Below are 19,707 nucleotides of genomic sequence, written 5' to 3' on the forward strand. Positions count from 1 at the left end.
CTTTGGTTGATTCATTGTAGCATTCTTTGTTGTTGGGTCCTTTTAGTGGTGGGATGGGTCTTGAGTTCTTGAGTTTGCTATTGACAAAGTTGTAGAAGGCACGAATGGATTTGGTGAGTAAGAGTTTTTCCTCTTGTTTGCTGTGATAGTTGAAGCATTCTGTTTTTATTTGGTGGCATATATTTTTGTAGCAGCTTTTGAAGTTGGCTCCATGGCCTTTTTTGTTTTTCCACCAGAGATAATATTTTTTTGGGGGGGGGTTATTATAGTTTTCTTATTGAGATGGGTAGGTTGTTTTCTTGCTTATGGTAGTTATTGGTGGTACATGTAGTCTAATAATTATTTTGACTTCAAGCAAGAATATGTTGTAGAGGTCATCGGCAGTGTTACAGCCAGAGAATAGAGTTTGCCGGTCAAGAGTTGAGAGATCGGCGTCTATGAGTTCATAGTTAGCTTTTTTAAAGTTGTACTTGTATTATTAGGGTGATTCTTGGAGTGGCACAGGTTGAGGCTGAAGTTAATCATGCTGTGGTCGCTGTTGGAAAATGATTCTTTTATTTGTAGCCCAGCATTTTTGCTGTTGCAGAATATGAGGTCTAGGCAGCTGTTGAGTCTAGTATTGTTTGTTACTAGTTGGTTGAGTCCCAGATTGGTAACATCATTATAAAGGGTTGTATGGATGGGTTCTGTAGAGCATTCATTTAGGGTCCAGTTAATATGGGATAGGTTGAGGTCACCAAGGAAGATAAGGGCAGGAGGTTGCCCACATTAGTAGTGAAGTTAATGTGTTCGCATGGAGCTGTGTAACAAAGTAGGAAGTGAAGTGTGGCATTTAGGGATAGATCACATACGATGGTTTCAGGGAAGGCAAGATCATGTGCAACTTGGATGTTTTTTAGGTTTAGTGACTTTTTGTAGAATATAGCTACTCCACCTCCTCTACGGGTTTCACAGTCAGACCGGAAGACAAGGTAGTTTATTGCTGTGATGATGCAGTCAAGGAGGAATGCGTTTAGCCATGTTTCACAGACAAAGATAATGTCAAAGGTATCAGTGTCTAGTAGGAGGAAGAATTCAGACATCTTGTTAACTACGCTTCTTGCATTGATTAGTTTGCATTTGAGATTGGTTTTGTATTTGAGATTGGTTTTGTATTGGATTGAGGAAGTAAGGGGCGCGCTTTCCTATTCTTGGTTGGTGGTGAATGGGATGTCGATTAGTTGTTGGGAGATGGCAGGTTGGAAGATGTAGGATGGATCATGGGTCTTGATTTTGATGCATTCAGCATGGCTATCTATCTATAAGTTTGTTTCTATAAGATCCAGTCATCTCTTGAGTTCCCCACAGAGTTCACAGGAGCAGATTCGTTGTAGGAGAGATAGATTTGGTCTGAACCTAAGTCTATTGTGATTGGTATTGTTTCTGGCAGTGGAGTTTATGGTCTTGATGAATTGTTGTTTGGTGGGCTTGTTTTTGCAGATCTATAAACTGCACTAGTCAAAAAGAGGGCTGTGAAAATATTTACAGACACCTCACATCCTGGACACAAACTGCTTCAACTCCTACCCTCAAAACGACACTATAGAGCACTGCACCAGAACAAATAGACACAAGAACAGTTTTCTCCCCAAAAATCATCACTCTGCTAAACAAATAATTCCCTCAACATTGTCAAACTATTTCCTAAGGCTGCACTACTATTAATCTTCTCATCGTTCCCATCACCCATCTCCTCCTACAAATGACTGTATGACTGTAAATTTGTGGCTTGTATCCTTACAATTTATATTGACTGGTTCCTAATATGACTTAATTGCTTATATGTATCCAGACTATCACTAAGTGTTGCACCCAGAGGTGGGCTGCTAAAGTGGAACTGTGATGTGTGCTCGCCCCCATGGCTCTGAGTGCTAGTGGAGTCCAGCACAATTACGCTACTGCAGCTGTTCAGGTAGCAGAATGGCACGCGGAGACACAGGTGCATGCAAAACCCATGCCAAACACAGGTTCACCTGCATCTCCGTGTACGATTCTGCTACCTGCACAGCTGCGCTGGACTCCGCTAGCACTCAGAGCCATGGGGCGAGCACACATCACAGTTCCACCTTAGCAGCCCACCTCTGGTTGTACCTTATGATTCTTGATGAACTTTTCTTTTATGTACACTGAGAGCATGTGCACCAAGACAAATTCCTTATTTGTCCAATCACACTTGGCCAATAAAAAATTGCATTCTATTCTGTTCTGTTCTGTTCTACTCTACAGCACTCTCTAAGCGGTTTATAGAGTCAGCATATTGTCCCCAACAATCTGGGTTCTCATTTTACTAACCTTGGAAGGATGGAAGGATAGGTCAACCTTGAGCCAGTGAAATTTGAACTGCTGAACTGCAGCTAGCAGTCAGCTGAAGTACTGTATGTTGATCAAGCCACACAGTCTTAAGAAGGATTCAGATGCTTCTGCAGAAGATGAGCACTTAAAGTGGGTTCTGGGTACGATGGGAAGGGGAATGTGATGACTACATTTACTAGCTCATTTTGACCACTGTCGAAAAAGAAGAAATATAACTAAGAGGGAAAGATCTTCACACATTGTCTCTACATCTGTTTCTCACCTGGTCTCTTCTTAATGAGAAGGATCTGCATTTAAGAGGCAAAGAAATGTCCCTGACTCATTCACATTCTGATGAGCTTTCTGCTTCCCTCTTCTCAAAATGCCGTTAAGTAGGATGAAGCCTTTCTTTTTTAAAAAAAAACATGAATTTCCGTTATTTTTCTTTTATTTATTCTCTGTTCTATTTTGTTAAATTAATGGATCTCCCAATCAATCTACCTTCCAATAAAATAATGCTGATTCTCACTGAGAGCTGGGCTAAACCAATATTCTACATCAAAACATCTATATCAGGGGTCCCCAAACTTGGCAACTTTAAGACTTGTGTATTTCAACTTCAGCTAAGCTGGCTGGAGAATTCTTACAGTCTTAAAGTTGCCAAGTTTGAAGACCTCTGATCTCTATAATGCTTACCTTTTTTTTCCCAGCAAGAACACTCTGCTACAACTTTTCCAGCACTCTGCTTATGTTTAGGAGCATATCCTCTGACAATGTTTCCTGCTGAATTTGGGTCACCAATATTTACTTTCACAGGCAGAGAGCAGAAATTGTAGAAAGTCAAGGCTGGTGGGGAAATCCACAGCTATTTTGCTATCATTTCAAATGATGTACAGTAGTACCTCTACTTATGAACTTAATTTATTCTGTGACCAAGTTCTTAAGTAGAAAAGTTTGTAAGAAGAAGCAATTTTTCCCATAGAAATCAATGTAAAAGCAAATAATTGGGGAAACCACAGGAGGAGGCCCTGTTTCCTCCCAGGAGATTCTTAGAGAGGCCCCATGGAGGCTTCACTCTACTAAACAAATAATTCCCTCAACACTGTCAGACTTTTTACTAAATCTGCACTTCTATTCTACTAGTTTTTCTCATCATTCCTATCACCCATTTCCTCCCATGTTGACTGTATGACTGTAACTTGTTGCTTATATCCTACGATTTTTATTAATATTGCTTCTTCATTGCTTATTTGACCCCTATGACAATCATTAAGTGTCGTACCACATGATTCTTGACAAATCTATATTTTATTTTATGTACGCTGAGAGCATATGCACCAAGACAAATTCCTTGTGTGTCCAATCACACTTGGCCAATAAAATTCTATTCTATTCTCTTCTATTCTCCCCACCTTTTCCAGCCCTGTTTCCTCCCAGAAAATTCCTAGAGAGTCCCCATGGAGGCTTCTCCCCTCCTTTTCTGGCCCTGTTTTCTCCCAGAAGATTTCCAGAGAGGCCTCATAAAGGCTTCTCCCCTCCTTTTCCGGCCCTGTTTCCTCCCAGAAGATTCCCAGAGAGGCCCCAGAGAGGCTTCTCCCCACCTTTTCTGGCCCTGTTTCCTCCCAGGAGATTCCTAGAGTGGCCCATGCCTTTTCCAGTTACAGTTTTGGAGGCTCGGGTTTGTAAGTGGAAAATGGTTTTTGAGAAGAAGCAAAAAAATCTCAAACACCCATTTCTTATCTAGAAAAGTTCCTAAGTAGAGGCGTTCTTAGGCAGAGGTACCACTGTATTAAAAAATGTTTAAAAACAGACTAGTAAATACATTTGCTATCCATCTGTAGAACACTGATTCATTACAGTAACAATTCCACAATTTTTGAGGTGGCCTTTGGATTTTTAAAACCACATTGTGAGCATTTAGGTGGGTTTGACTCCTAAATAGTAGCTCAGGCACTTATTCCAAACAAAAGTTCAGTTTAAAAATAAAAGCCTAATAATGCTCAAAGAACAGATGAACACCTAATAATGCATACTGTAAAATCTGGGCAATCATAAACAAATATTGAGGCAAAAAACACACCAAATCAATGTTAGGTGTGTAGTAAAATACAGATCTCTCCTGCTTGCTACGTCCTTTAACTTTCAAAATGCACTTTCCTGGTTCTCTCTCACACACATACACACATGGTCTTCCAAGGCTCTTCTATTCAGTGCCAGGTTATATGGACCCTTTTTTTTTTTGAGCCAAAAGGCAGAGTTATATGCAACATTGGACTTCAATTACCAGCATTCTTATTTTTCAAAAATGCTTTTTGGAGCAATACTTACATGGCTCTTAAAGAAGTTGAACAATTATCAATAATTGATAGCAGATATTCAAGCTTGGCTGATCTTGCAAAGCTCAGACTTTGTCAGGACTTGGATGGGAGACCAACAGGAAATTCCAGAGCTATAGAGTCAGGACCAGGAGATAAAAGGAGGAGGAAGAAAATGAGGAGGACAAGGAGGAGGAGGAGAACGAGGAGGAACTGGAGTCTATGTATATGTTCCAATAACAACACAGAGTTAAAGCAGGTTTAATATCAGGAATACCATTTAATGTTGTTGAGTAAAACAGCAGAGTCTTGAAAACTAGCAAGATTATCTCTCTGCCCCATCTCATATTAAGTAGAATCAAGGTGAGGGTATTTTGAATTTTGTTCTTTCACTGCTTTCCCAAGGTTTTCTCTTAATGTCTCTGGCATTTCTTCCTCAAGGGTATCCCCATATTCCTCCACAACCCTTTACATCCTTTACATTTTGCTTATGGACTTTTCCATAGCCATTTGTAGTTTTCTCTTTAATAAGTCTGTCAGAATATACTACAATGTAAGACCAAACTGTATTGTCTCCTAGCCTGGAGTTCCTTTAAGTTGCTTTGAACGCAGTTCTGCTTAGATGGATCTAAATAGAACAATGCTGGCTCTTTAGGATAACACTGTTCTCTTTGAGTCAGAAAGTCGGAGTTTCAAATAGCATCCAAAATTAAATTAGAGTCCAAGGCAAAGTATTCCTCAAAGTTCCAATATATTAGCAGAACCATGTTGGCACATCTAGGAGAAACCTGAAAATGAAGTCCCCGGGGTTTCTCCACCCAATTGAAAGTTCAAGTCCTTGTCCCCACTCTCTCAAGTCCATCACATTGGCGAATCTCCAACTGCCAACTTGGCAGGATCCACCCATCTCCTCCCGTGCAGGTGCAGGTGTGCAAAGACAAAAGATGACCTTGACTATCTAGAAATAATTTGCTATCACTACATACATACAGCTCTCATGCAATTCCCTCTCCCAGCTTCCCACAGTAAAGAATGCATATTAAAAGACTATAAAGTGTGGCAGGCGAAAGACCTTAACTAAAATGTTTTCGGCCTGACACAGAGATAGGCTGAGCAGAGAAATTTGAAGGTCTCTTCTGTTGATGCTGTGTTGTCTAGTATTGTAAGAGGTGGAAGTATGGGCAGGTTTCTCCTAGTCTACCACCATTTCTACAGTTTTGAGTATATTCAGTTCCAAATTGTTCCGGCCGTTGTCCAACCTCCCATCTGTATGTGGATTCACCATTGTCTTGAATGAGTCGAATCACTGTTGTATCATCTCCAAACTTCAGTAAACTTCATATTCATGACATCCTAGTTGATATATTCTCCCCTCAGCTATTCAGGGTCCTCAACAGTCAGGGTTCAGGCCTGGCTATAGCACAGAAAGTGCTTTGGTTGCGCTGATGGATGATCTTTGGCGGGCCCAGGACAGGGGTTTATCCTCTGTCCTGGTCTTTCTTGACCTCTCAGCAGCTTTCAATACCATCGACCATGGTATCCTTCTGCGGCAGCTGGAGAGGTTGGGAGTGGGAGGCAATGTTCTTCAGTGGTTCTCCTCCTACCTCTCTGGCCAGTCACAGTCAGTGTTAGTGGGGGGGTCAGAGGTTGACCTCTAGGTCTCTCCCTTGTGGGGTGCCTCAGGGGTCGGTCCTCTACCCCCTGCTATTTAATATCTACATGAAACTGCTGGGTGAGATAATTCAAGGGCATGGGGTGAGGTATCATCAGTATGCTGATGATACCCAGCTTTACATCTCCACCTCATGTCCAGTCAGTGAAGTGGTGGAAGTGATGTGCTGGTGCCTGGAGGCTGTTAGGGTCTGAATGGGTGTCAACAGGCTCAAACTCAACCCTTACAAGACGGACTGGCTGTGGGTTTTGCCTCCCAAGAACAATTCCATCTGTCCATCCATTACCCTGGGGGGGGAGTTACTGACCCCCTCGGAGAGGGTCCACAACTTGGGCGTTCTCCTCGATCCACAGCTAACATTCAAGCACCATCTTTCAGCTGTGGCGAGAAGGGCGTTTGCCCAGGTTTGCCTGGTGCACCAGTTGTGGCCCTATTTGGACAGGGAGTCACTGCTCACAGCCGCTCATGCCCTCATCACCTCAAGGTTTGACTAATGCAACACTCTCTACATGGGACTACCTTTGAAAAGTGTTTGGAAACATCAGATCGTGCAGAATGCAGCTGCGAGAGCAATCATAGGCTTTCCCAGATATGCTCATGTCTTGCCAACACTCCACGGCTTGCACTGGGTGCCGATCAGTTTCCGGTCACAATTCAAAGTGTTGGTTATGACCTATAAAGCCCTACATGGCATCAGACCCCTTTGGGACCACCTTCTGCCGCACGAATCCCAGTGACCGATTAGATCCCACAGAGTTGGCCTTCTCCGGGTCCCATCAACTAAACAATGCCGTCTTTTGGGACCCAGGGGAAGAGCCTTCTCTGTGGGGGGGCCGGCCCTCTGGAATCAACTCCCCCCAGAGATTAGGACTTCCCCCACCCTCCTTGCCTTTCGAAAGCTCCTAAAAACCCACCTATGTCGCCAGGCATGGGGAAACTGATACACCCCTTAGCTATTATGGTTTTTTATGTATGGTTCGTTAGGTTGTGTGATTGTTTTTTATAAGAAGGGTATTAAATTGCTTTTAACATTAGATGTGTACATTGTGTTTTGCTTTTGTGAGCCGCTCCAAGTCCTCGGAGAGGGGCGGCATACAAATCTAATTTATTGTTGTTCTTGTTGTTGTTGTTCTTCTTGTTGTTGTTGTTGTTGTTATTATTGTTGTTGTTATTATTATTATTATTCCCTTTTTTCCTTTTTTGCTATGAACCATTCCAACTAAACTATAGGGAAATATTGGCAAATTTTAAGTATACAAGCAGACACCATTGTAATATACAATACATAGAGAAAATTATTTGTATAAAAATGTAAATGGGAATTTCAGGTAATCAAATTAGAATATATCTAAAGTTTGTGTTCTGCAATTTACAACATTGCTGACAATTTCCCTCAAAATATACCTTCTATTTTAGCAATTAAGTCTCTGCTTGAATGTAATATGTACATTTTTCAGTTCCAGAAGGCATTGAGGGAGCCAGCAGCTGTTTTATCTCATGTCTTTCCCCTTCATTAATTTCTTCACCTACTGGCTTTTTCTAAGAATTTCTCTGTGGAAGTCCAGCAAGTACTTCCTATCAAGTATCAAAGTATGTTTTAATTTGTAGAATTAACCTGCCAGGAATTGGAAACATTTAAATGTTTTTACTATAGTACCGGTAGTTGAAAATGTTGAGCAAAGAAATATTGAAAACAAGATCCTGTTTGGTACAGTAACTAAAGTACTAGGCTAGAATGTGGGTTTTAGACCTGCCTTAAGCACAAAGTCTCTGGATGACCTTGGACCAGTCACTTTCTCAGGCCAAGAAGGAGACAATGGCAAACCTCTTTTAAAAAACCTTACCCAGAAAACCTCAGGGACTAGTTCAGATAATCGCTAGTGGTCAAAACTGCCTTAAAAGAACCAACATTGGAAAACAACAAGGGACTATAATAATGGACTATGTCTGATCATGTGATTACCTAACTGTGTTTTGAAGGGTTTTTTGATCCCTTCAAGCTCCATCCAACACACAAATCCCACTCTCTGCCTCCAGTGTAGGTTTGCTTTTCCAATTTATCCTTCAGCTACCTCCAAGAATAGAAATGAATTCAGTTGGAAGAAAAAGGACTGAGGGAAGACATCTGGAAAAATAAGAGAGAAGAACATCCAGCAAATAACATATCTGAAAAATATCTATATTACTGTAGTTCAATGTACAAAAGTTACTTGTCTAGAAAACCACTTCATTAAAGGTGCACATCTCTAACAATATCAGATTTTATAACCGTAATTTAAGTATATGCTATGTCATCTTCCAGTTTATAATACATCTGGTATTTATCAACTAAAGCAGATCAGAAATTGTATTGTGGAAATCATGGTAACAAAATCAACAGTGCCTTCTTTGAGATGCTGTGAACTGACAGGACATTTTTCAAGTAAAAACAGTAAACACGAGTGCTCCAAGTTCCTTTGTGTCAAAGAGACTCTTAACAGGAATAAAACAAGTAATTGAGAAAACAGCAGAGTATGATTTCTGTAAAGGCATGATATTTTTTTTTCCTACCTAGCTTTCTGACTTTGGAGGAGCTGTTAATTTATTCTCCAGCTTACAGCTTCTTGGAAATGAAAAGCTGACCACAGTAAATGGAAAGAGACTGTGTGCTAAATCTTGGGTTTGCATTGCTTCATGTAATATCTAATTCTAATTTATAGTAAGGAGCTGCTCCATTGTATCCTGAAAGAAGCTTAGGAAAAGGGCCCAATAACATAAGATGATAAATTAGACCTCAGAAGGGAAGGCTTTTTAGTTTTTATTTCGTTACCCTGAAGATCAATAGAGCTAAAGTATGAGAAAGCACAGACCATAACATTTACATCATAGGAGAAAGAGATGATGCAGTCTTAGTTTTTTATAAGGCTCCTTAAAGTATGGAACCTATAAGACAGAAAGTAACATAGAGATACTATGGAAGAAATCTCAGAACATTTATTGACAGACCTGTTGAAATTGTCAGAGGTGACAATTACAACGTGGAGATAATCTGGGAATTCATGGCTGTGCAGCTGTTTGTTTATTATTTTTCTAAATATATATGAAGTGGCTAAAAGAACACTTCAAATATTCTTCTATTTCTTAGAATTAACTTGCAATATTCATATTCTTTTGTTTTTCCTCCAGCATTTCTTATAACAGCCAAATGATCATGTAAACAGACCTATAGAGCCTGCCTGTCAGTTTCTGCTACTCAAGGCCAGGTCACTGAATAATAAGCTCCCCTCCCCCTTATTTGTCATCTTATTAGGGAGATGTAGTCTTATCTGAAACCTGATTGGGCCCAATAGGTGGAGGGGGAGATATCCCCATTTTGAAATTTTGAAATGGGTTTTGAAACACATTTTGGAGTGTAGCACCAACTGAGACCCCAGGGCAGGGGAGAAGAGGTAGGGGTTGTCATTTGAGAGTCTTCATTGGCCTTTAGGTTCGGTTATAGAACTTTATAGATCCTGTTTCCAAACCACTAAGAATGACTTAGATGAGACAGGTGGGGTAAAAATGTGATAAATAAATATGTCAATCAGTCATCACATGTTTTTTTTTTCCTGGAAGCTTGAAGGAAGGGCTTTGTTGTTTATGTAACTTAGGTCAACCATAAGCATGCTGAGCTTTAATTAAAAATAACGATGAATATTACTTTTTCCACATTATGTATTTTACAAAACAAATGCAATTATGTTTCAGGGTGCTGATTTTTTTCCACAGGGTTTTAATAAAAACCTGTACAACGTTTCATTGGGTTTTTTTGCAGGAGAACACGCAATGCTATCTTGGAAGACCAACAGTCTGTTGAAGACAATGGGGAAAAGTAATGTTTTAGGTTCTGACCAGTTGTATTCAGCAATCCTACAAAACTGATGGGCACAAAGTTTGGGGTGAAAAAACAGTTATTTCTCTCTGCCGAAAAGGTTGAACTGCTGTTCATAGGAAAGAGTAAATTGGGACAGCAATTAATCAAGAAGGAAGTAACAGGAAGTAGATATAACAGTAGGATGAGGGAGTGTACACTGAAGTTTCTATTTCATAACTAAATGGCCAGTATTAAGAGAGATAAAGCAATTACCATGTTTTTGGGAGTACAAGACGCACCTTAGTTTTTGGGGAGGAAAATAAGGAAAATAATCTGCTTAATTTTATTCCCTGGTTAGGGCTTTAAAAAGACTTTATTCAGATAGGGTAACAATGAAAGAGCTTGCAAGCCAGTAAGAGCTGGGAGAATCATTAGCACCTGGTTAGTACTAGAAAGAAGAAGAGCAAGAAGAACAATGAAAAAAAAACCTACAAATACTTAGGGCTTGGAAAACATTCTTCACAAAGAGTAACAATGAAAGAGCTTGCAGGCTGGTAAGAGCTGGGAACATTGTTAGCACTTGGTTAGGGCTGGAAAGAAACATCCGGAGAAAGTAGAGCAATAAAAAAAATACAAAGACAAGGTTTGGAAAACATTCTTGACAGAGAGTAACAATGAAAGAGCTTGCAAGTGGGTAAGAGCTGGGAACATCGTTAACACCTGGTTAGGGCTGGAAAGAAACATTTGGAGCAAGTTAGAGCAATTTTTTAAAAAACTGCAAAGACTTAAGGCTTGGAAACATTTTTCGCAAAGAGTAACAATGAAAGAACCTGCAAGATAAGAACTGGGAAGATCGTTAGCACCTAGTTAGGGATGAAAAAAAGCTTTGAAAAAACCTACTTCAGAGTATATAGATGCATCTGAATTTTCAGCTTCTTTTAGGGAGGAAACAGGTATGTCTTATATTCAAAAAAATATGGTAGGTTGTGTCCAAGTGCTATAGTGCCTAAGCTAAGTAAGAGATCACACCAAACCTGTTTAATGTTGGATGCTTTTATTCTGTCCTCCTAAAACTAATGGTTTTACTGTGAGAATTGTATATGGCAAGGAATATATTAAGAAATCTGAGGAAATGGAGGGAAGAAGAGCAAAGAAAAAGAAAGGCATGGATTAGTGATGAATCATCCCAAGGAAAACTTTGATTGAATAGAAATAAAAAAAGAAAAAAACCACGAGGAGCAGGAAACCAAGCATGAAAATGTGATGTGACAGATACAAATGTAGACTGTACTGTCTGGATACATGAGAGAATTAGGTGACTATAGACTCTTGTAAGTGGTCTTAGCGCTTCTATAGGATTACTGATAGTCCTTGGTTTATGACCATAACTGACACTGGATTTCTCATCATAAGATATACTAGTCGTTAAATGGGTCATAAAGCGATCATGTCCAACTTTATGAACCCTTTTTAGATACTGTAGTTTTTTATGCAGCAGCTGTACAGAGTCATTAAGTAAATACCATAGTTTTTAAGCAACCCCCCCCCTTTTTTTTTTTTTGCAAAGGATGCTTATTGGCAAAATCCAACTTACTGTATCTACCAAAACCTGAGCTGGCAGAAAACTACCATTACTTTTGTTGTCCCTTGTTGATCCTTATGGTTCTTTAATCATTTCTAGTCATTACCAGTCATCTAACTTTCTTCAAAGCTAATAGGTCACAAAGGCTAACTTGAAATTTTGGGCTTAGACAATTTAGAGCTACGCCACCTTAGATCTGACCTAAGTATAGCACAGAAAATCTTCAGCTTCAAAGGCAACAATACACAAGCACACAACATTTGTTTGTTTGTTTGTTATTTCTTTATTAGTTCAATTTGTATGCCACTGAGTCTATGGGGTCCTTGGTGCTCTCTCAGCTTGGCGATTCTCCTGTAGACAATGAACCATTCACAAGAAAACCACCAAGCTCACAAAGCAGCAGGGACCCCACAGTTCAATCCTCAGCTACAAATATTATTTTCTGTATGCTTTTAAGTCTAATGCTGATTTTTCACAATTATATTTTTTAAAACTACATGCTGCATTTCATCCTTGAGATTGCTGTATGAAGTCCATGTTATATAAATTTCTTCCACAGAGAATCAAGCAAGCTCACATTCACCTGGTTCACACATATCAGAGCAAAGTGTGCTTCAAAATGATCCAGAAGTGCTTTGGTACATTAAAGAAGACATTTATTTACATTTAAAGTGTTCATATATGCCTTAAAAAAGACACCTTAAGGTTCATGAAGGATTCCTTAAACAAGTGGCACTTCCCCCCCAAAAAAATTTAGAGAAATCTGAAACAGTTTGGCTGCTTTAAGAAAAAAGCAGACAGATGTTGTGCTTTTCCAACGTCAAAAACAATTCTAAATAATTTTCTGAAGCATAAACAGACTCATCACCCAATATACAGTATTTCTTCTGCAATTGTGGTGCTGTAACAGCCAGTCATTTTGACTGTCAAAGGAGCAAAGTTGATAATGAGGACATTGTTCTGAGCTTCCATTTTTCATAATTTTTATGCTTTCCTTTCACACACTTGACAATGACAGCAAAAAGGATTTTTTTCTACTACAGAATTTTGCCACTAGATAGAACAATATTATTTTATCCACATGTGTACCAGTTGATGGCAGCATATATTAATATCAACATGTCCTTCCTAATCTTTCTTCAGTCTCTTTTTCTTTATCCCCTGCTATAGAAGCTACAACTAAATTAAGGGCTAGACACCAATAATTCACAATTGATAGGTGCATTTTGCCTAGGAGTATTTTGTTATCAATACAGTGGTACTTCTACCTAAGACTGCCTCTACTTATGAACTTTTCTAGATAAGAACCAGGTGTGCAGGATTTTTTTTTTGCCTCTTCTCAAGAGCCATTTTACACTTGCAAACCCGAGCCTCCGAAAACTGTAACCAGAAAAGGCAGGGAGAAGCCTCCGTGGGGCCTCTCTAGGAATCTCCTAGGAGGAAACAGGGCCTCCACCCTCCCTGTGTGTTAAATATGCATTGAAGCAATGTAAATAAGTTGAATGTGGATTAAGCGTTCTGATTGGTTGAAACAATGACAGTTGAGTTTAGGTGGGAAAGTAAAAGTGTATAAGGAGCGTTCTGACACTGTTACAGTCAGTCGCGTTCTGAGCTGAAGTCACTTTCCAAAAAGACCTTTCTCCCGCTGAGCCAAATAAAGAATTTAAAGAACCGACTGCCTCAGTCTTCTTCACTGTGGTTTCACCAATCGCACGCATTATTTGCTTTTACATTGATTGCTATGGGAAAAAATTGCTTCTTCTTACAAACTTTTCTACTTAAGAACCTGGTCATGGAACGAATTAAGTTCATAAGTAGAGGTACCACTGTATATGGTGATTTGCAAATAAAGTCACTTCATACAAAGTAGGTGAGCAGAAAGTATGTAAAATTGCATCTGACCCCAATAATTCCAAATTACCATTCTCTCTCTCACCTTTCTTCCACTCAAATGCTCATATGAACTTGAAAGCTCTTTTTAATGGGCAAAAAGTAGAAATGAAATAATCTATATGCTATTAAGCCTGTTGTGGCCCATTTGCATTCTGCGCAATTAGCAATGGATAGAGGACTCAGAGACAGTGGAGGTGCGGTACAAGCAACCTGTGTTCCTGGCACCCAAGGCTGACAGTGAAGAGGATGTGATGTTAGAGGCTGAAGAGCAACTAGGGCCTTCTGTACCTCCTGAGATGAGTGACTCAGTAGAAGAGGAGGAGCCTCTTCTTGGTGCTAGGATTCTCAGGATCTATAGGAGGCAAGAGTGGTTACTCAGGAGGAGGATTCCTTGTGAGTAGCACTGCTGGCTATTGGGCCATGCTCTCAGGCAATTTAAGGAGGAGTCACGTGACACTTTGGTGCAGAGGATAACGTAGTTCGTTCCAGAATCTTGTCTCGAGCTTGTGTTTTAAACGAACCACATTCATGTCTGCATTAATTAGCTCCGGACAACCTCTGTAAGTCTACAATACAGAACTTTGCTACAATCTAGTAATTACTGTTGTGGTTACTCAGGCCAGTTGCTAAGATATTATAATCAGCGTGATGAAGCCTTTGTTAGATTTTACTCTCTTTTTAAAAAGAATCAAACTGCTAAGACTTTTGTTAGTAATAAAACTTTTAGTACTAAATCCAGTGGTGTGCATCTTATTTTGGGGGGCTTGATGCTGGGACAGAACAAAACCTCTACAGTGGTCCCTTGACTTTTGTGGGGGATACGTTCGAAGACTGCCTGTGAAAGTCAAATTTCCGCAAAGTAGAGATGCTCCCTTTCTTCCTTCCTCCCTCCCCCACCCTCATCCATTCCTGGTTTTACTTACCCCCAGAACCCACAGGGGCAATGGGGCAGCAAGGTGGGGGCTTTGGTGCACTGGTGCTCAGGGTCAGGGCAGGGGAAGGAGAAACTCAAGGCAAGAGGGATCCAGGCCAGGACTCGAAGCCAGGATTCCAGGCCAGTCAGCTGGGAGGTCGGACGCTACCACTAAGGGAATCAGCTTAGGTGGGTGGGGGAAGAAGAGGCGGCAGTGGCGGGCAGCAGTAAGCGATGGTGGTGGAAAAAGAGGTTTGGAGAATTAAAGGGGAGGGATCGGGAGGCTGGGGCAGAAGAAGAGCTTTTATTTAAAGAAGCAGGATGGCTGGGGAGGAGGAGAGTTAAAATGCACAGTACTGTACCTCAGGCGGCAGCGGGAAAACGTTCAAATGTTCAAAAAAAGTGGAGTATTTTTTCCATTGATATTTTTTTGAAAACGCAAAAGTCAAGGGACCGCTGTATAACTTTTATGTCTGTAACCTTTATCAGCATCTCAGGGCTATGTTTTTTGAACCAAGAGACTTCAAATTGGATAACTTAAGAATTTGTCCAAAATCTGGGATTTGTGACTTCTGTCAGATTGAAATTTTGCAAATTATGTTTCAGTCAATACTACCATGCTGCTGCATAGAGGTTGTGTAGCCTGGACCCACCCTAAGTCTCTAGAGGATGGGTACACTGGTGTTAGATAGACCAGTTACATCATTGGTGCCGACAGGTGGTCAGCCACAATCAAGCCAGCAGGAAATCAGAAGTAACTTCTATTCCCATAGTCCCAATATTCCCATTCCCAATATTCCCTATCCCTCCCCCCAAAATGGAATAAATAAATAAATAAATAGCTTTTCTGATTCTGGTCATCCTGGTTCTCTGTTTAGGTAAGGAAGTATCTTGAAATGTTGACCCAATAGGCCAGGGGTTGTCTAGTTATTTCCAAAGCTGTCTGTTGTTTTATACCATACGATGTCTAGCTTGCTGACAAGAATACCAGAAATGTGATAGATGGAAAATATGGTTCAATGGCTAACATGCTGTGTTAATATATGGGAAATATCCCATTTTAAAAATTCTAGCCTTGACCATAGACTACTGAGCATAATATAGGGGAATAGAAGATCCATATTGCCCACATAAAGGATCAGAATGGACATTTCCTGAGGATTCAAAACTAATTAGGAAAAAGAGGAACCATCATTTGGGACAATAGTTCTCTCTATGAAATTCTGAAGAAATTCTTAATATGAGACTACTGTATTACTGGGTTGTTCAAGACTTTTTCTTGTAAGAGTGAAGTCATGCAGGAAAATAGAATAAGTCAATTGGTTTGTCATCAGTTCTTGACTACAGCAGTATATAAATGTAACATATAACAATGGCAACTGTCTTCCACTCACTGCTAATCAGACATATCTGTCTGTTAAATTCATAAGTAGATATCGTTCTTTTTGTCACAGCCTCCTGCAGTTGTATCAAAATGAAAAGAAAATTCCATTCTATAGGACTTTCCATCTACAGCCAAGCTAAAAACAATCTTAAACATAATATTGTGATGACTTCAAATCATCAGTTCCACATGCATGCAGAAAAATAATTAGAGGATGTTCCTAATAAAACATTTTGGAAGAATGTTCTTAATCTTTTCTAATATATTAGAATGATGATTACCAGAAGAGGTTAATTTGTTGCCCTTACTAAATTTATCACTTTTTGACTTATTTTACCAAATATGGTATGTTCAACTCCTGCCTTTTCCATCAGCCTTGCTTGATATGTTGTAGCTGAAGACTTCTTGGGTTAATTAACCATTGCCTTCCTTTATGCTAGAAGGAATATGCATTCAGCTCTGGAATATATCAACTTGCTCTCATTTAACATAAAATGATGTAACCTGTCATTTTACAAAGAAGAGACAGAAATAATAGGTCTTGAAACCAATCTTTCATTAACATGTTTTCAAAAAATTGCACAACTATTTAATTAAGGTTTATAGCTTCTTGGAAAAGGGTATTACTAGATGATTTAAGAAGTAAAAAGAAGAAAGAAACCAAGTTAGGAAACTGAGTAAATGAAAAATGTGCAGCATGAGAAAAAAATTGTGGGAAGAAAAGGGAAAGAAAAACAGAAGCTATGAATCCCAGCGGCCGGATAAGGTCCCACAGAGTTGGCCTTCTCCGGGTCCCGTTGACCAAACAATGTCATTTGGCAGGCCCCAGGGGAAGAGCCTTCTCTGTGGCGGCCCCGGCCCTCTGGAATCAACTTCCCCCAGAGATTAGAATGGCCCCCACCCTCCTTGTCTTTCGCAAATTACTCAAGACCCACCTTTATCACCAAGCATGGGGGAGTTAAGATATTCTTTCCCTCTAGGCCATTACAAGTTATGCATGGTATGTTTGTGTGTATGTTTGGTTTTACTATAAGGGTTTTTAGTTGTTTTATTAATTGGATTGTTACATGTTGTTTTTTTTATCATTGTTGTTAGCCGCTCCGAGTCTGCGGAGAGGGGCGGCATACAAATCCAATAAATAATAATAATGATAATAATCTTTCCATGAATTCTGTAAAGAAATGAAACAGAATGGCTAAAGGAGTTGACCTTGCATATCGCTGATATGCAGTGCTCAGTGCGAACCGAGCAAAATAGCCTTTTCATAATACTGGTGGCACATTTTCCAGCTGAAACCAACTTTGTGACAGAGTGCTGTCCCATTTCTTCTCCTTCCCAAGGGCCGTTAGAACTCAAGAACACCTATTGAAGCTGGAAATTGCAGGACTAATAAAAAATACTTCTTAATAAAATGTAGTTAAATTATGGGATGTGCTGCCATCAGATGTGGTAAAGGTCTTACCGTTACCATTTTCAAAGAGAGCTCATGAAATGAATGAACATTATAAAAGGGAGTAGATTTGTTAGAGATACATATTTATTTATTTATTTATTTATTTTTATTTGTCAAGCACGTATTTGTAATATACATAGATATAACATATAACATAAGACAGGTACTGATAAGAGGGAACATTAGGACAGGGATGGTAGGCATGCTGGTGTACTTATGCCCGCCCCTTATTGACCTCTTAGGAATCTGGTGAGGTCAACAGGGGACAGTCTAAGGGTAAAGTTTTGGGGGGTTAGTTGAGTGAGTTCCAGGTATTAACTACTTTGTTGCTAAAGTTGTATTTTCTATAGTCAAGTTTGGAGTGGTTCACTTTGAATTTATATCTGTTATGTGTTTGTATGTTGTTGTGGTGGAAGTTGAAAAAGTTGTTGACAGGAAGGACATTGTAGCAGATAATTTTATGAATTATGTTTAGGTCGTGCCGAAGGCGACATAGATTTCAAGTCTGGTTATGTAAGGTATACTGTTGCGGGTAGAGGAGTGGAGGGCACTTCTCGTAAAGTATCTCTGTCTTTATGTCTGATATGCGATGCGGCATGGGTTCCAGACAGATGAGCTGTATTCAAGGATTGGTCTGGCGAATGTTTTGTGTGCTCTGGCTAGTAGTATGATATTACTAGAGGAGAAGCTACATAAGATTAGGTTAACAACTCTTGAAGCCTTTTTGGCAATGTTGTTGCAGTGGGCTTTGGCACTTAGGTTATTTGATATGAGTATTCCAAGATTTTTGACACAGTGAGAATCATCTGCAAGGTCTTCTTTATTCAGCGTGTATTTGGTGTTCTGATTTTTTTTTGGCAATGTGTAGGACAGAGCATTTGTTGGTTGAGATTTGGAGTTGCCAGATGTTTGACCATCCTGACACAAAGTCAAGGTCTTTTTGGAGGGTAGCAATGTTGTTGGAGATGTTGAAGATTTTTACATCATCAGTGAAGAGAATGGATAACAAATGTCATTTATATAGAATATAAAGAGTATTGGTCCTAGTATGCTATGTTATGTTAACAGGAACAGTATTTGATAGGGCACTCCCTATTTTGACCACTTGTCTGTTTGATAAGAATGCAGTTATCCAGTCATGTAGAGAGATGCCAGATATCCAGAGATGCCCTAGGATTTCAATTTTAGAAGTAGCTTATCATGAACCACTGAGTCAAAGGCTTTACAAAAGTCTATGTAAATTGCGTCTATTGTTTTTCCCTGGTCAACTTTTGAGGTCCATATGTTTTTGTAGTGTAGCAGTTGTAGATTGCAGGATAATTTTTTTCCTGAAATGAATTACTTGCTTGAAAATAGGTTGTTAGTTTCTAGATGGGAGGTAATGGTTTATGATTTATTCCATGACTGTGCATGTGACACAGGATAGAGAGATTGGTCTGTAGTTTTTTACTAGGCTGGGATTTCCCTTTTTGAAGATGACTGTGGCTAGTGACCATAGGTTTGATATGGAACTGATCCTGTAGGATTTTTCAAAGATTATGCTTAGCTATGGCTGTGAAGGGCATTTTTAGGAAGTATGCACATAGTCCATCAGGTCCAATTGACAGAGAAGGCTTTAGGCCACACAATACTTTTTCAACATTGTCTTCAGTGAAGTCTATTTGTGTTAAATCGTTGTGAGTATTTATGGTATGTCTAGGGAATTTTGGGCATAAGCCGTTGCTTATACAAAGACTGAGCAAAAGAATATGCTGAAGAGGTTAGCTTTGACTGTTTCATCATAGCATTCTTTGTTGTTGGGTCCATTTAGTTGTGGTAGGGGTCTTGAGTCCTTGAATTTGTTATTTGTGAAGTTGTAGAAGGCGCGGTTGGATTTTGTGGTGCAGAAGATTTTCCTTTCATTTTCTGCGATAGTTGGAGCATTCTATCTTTATTTGGTGACATATATTTTTGTAGCAGTTTTTGAAGTTAGCTACATAACCTGCTTTGTTTTTTCACCAGAGGAATTTTTTTTATTGTGGCTTCTCTGGTAGTTTGTTTTTCTTGGTTATGGTAGTTATTAGTGGTATGTGTAGTCTGATAGTTCTTTTGACTTTGAGCAAGAAGATGTTATAGTGGTCCTCAGCAGTGTTACAGCCAAATAATAGAATTTGTCAGTCAAGAGTTGAGTGGTTGGCATTTATGAGTTCATAGTTGGCTTTTTAAAAGTTGTACTTGGGTGTCCCATTATTAAGGTGCTGTGCTTGCTGTTGGAAAAGGGTTCTTTTATTTGTAGTCTATAAATTGCACTTTTGCTGTTGCAGAATATGAGGTCAAGGAAGTTGTTGAGTCT

At 39.6% G+C, this 19,707-nt stretch overlaps 1 protein-coding gene across 2 annotated transcripts in view; it reads right to left on the reverse strand.

The window, feature by feature from the left end:
• LOC139164480 (protein FAM163A-like) overlaps nucleotides 1-19,707 on the reverse strand; it is a 109,192-nt gene that overhangs the window by 58,589 nt on the left and 30,896 nt on the right. The window contains exons 1-2 of one of the 2 annotated variants that reach the window (XM_070746661.1): nucleotides 8,282-8,323; nucleotides 4,660-4,780 (exon numbers count right to left, since the gene is read on the reverse strand). The exons of the other annotated variant lie outside the window; for it this stretch is intronic. The gene's annotated coding sequence lies outside the window, so the exon portion shown is untranslated. Of the gene's footprint in view, nucleotides 1-4,659; nucleotides 4,781-8,281; nucleotides 8,324-19,707 lie in introns of those variants that run through there. 2 annotated transcript variants of the gene reach the window in all.

This window comes from Erythrolamprus reginae, chromosome 3, assembly GCF_031021105.1.
Source record: "Erythrolamprus reginae isolate rEryReg1 chromosome 3, rEryReg1.hap1, whole genome shotgun sequence".
Taxonomy (NCBI): Eukaryota; Metazoa; Chordata; class Lepidosauria; order Squamata; family Dipsadidae; genus Erythrolamprus; species Erythrolamprus reginae.